This window comes from Saimiri boliviensis, chromosome X, assembly GCF_048565385.1.
Source record: "Saimiri boliviensis isolate mSaiBol1 chromosome X, mSaiBol1.pri, whole genome shotgun sequence".
Taxonomy (NCBI): Eukaryota; Metazoa; Chordata; class Mammalia; order Primates; family Cebidae; genus Saimiri; species Saimiri boliviensis.
Genome location: NC_133470.1, coordinates 16,027,743 through 16,028,713, shown reverse-complemented (window position 1 = coordinate 16,028,713; position 971 = coordinate 16,027,743).

The window sequence follows — 971 nt, the reverse complement described above, 5'->3', positions numbered from 1 at the left end:
TGGTTCTTTCAGAAGCTCTTGTAAAGCAGGCCTGGTGGTGATGAAATCTCTGAGTGCTTGCTTGTTCATAAAAAACTTTATTTTTCCTTCGCTTATGAAGCTTAGTTTGGCTGGATGTGAAATTCTTGGTTGAAAGTTCTTTTCTATAAGGATGTTTAATATTGGTCCCCACTCTCTTCTGGCCTGTAGGGTTTCTGCTGAGAGATCTGCTGTAAGTCTAAGAGGCTTCCCTTTGTGGGTAACCTGACCTTTCTCTCTGGCTGCCCTTAGTATTTTCTCCTTCATTTCAACCCTGGTGAATCTGACGATTATGTGCCTTGGAGTTGCTCTTCTTGAGGAATATCTTTGTGGTGTTCTCTGTATTACCTGGAGTTGAATATTATCCTGCCTTACTAGGTTGGGAAAATTTTCCTGAATAATATCCTGAAGCGTATTTTCCAGCTTGGATTCATTCTCTTCGTCACATTCAGGTACACCTATCAAGCGGAGATTAGGTCTTTTCACATAGTCCCATAATTCTTGGAGACTTTGCTCGTTCGTTTTTATCCTTTTTTCTCTAATCTTGTCTTCTTGTTTTATTTCACTGAGTTGGTCTTCGACCTCTGATATCCTTTCTTCTGCTTGATCAATTCGGCTGTTAAAACTTGTGCATACTTCACGTAGTTCTCGTATTGTGTTTTTCAGCTCCATCAATTCACTTATATTCCTCTCTAAATTGTGTATTCTTGTTAGCATTTCATCAAACCTTTTTTCAAAGTTCTTAGTTTCTTTGGATTGGGTTAGAACAAGTTCTTTTAATTCACAGAAGTTTCTTATTATCCACCTTTTCAAGCCTGTTTCTGTAATTGGAACACACTCGTTCTCCATCAAGCCTTGTTTCGTTGCTGATGAGGAACTGTGATCCCCTGCTGAGGGAGAGGCGTTCTGATCTTGGATATTCTCAGCCTTTTTTGGCTGTTTTCTTCCCTTCG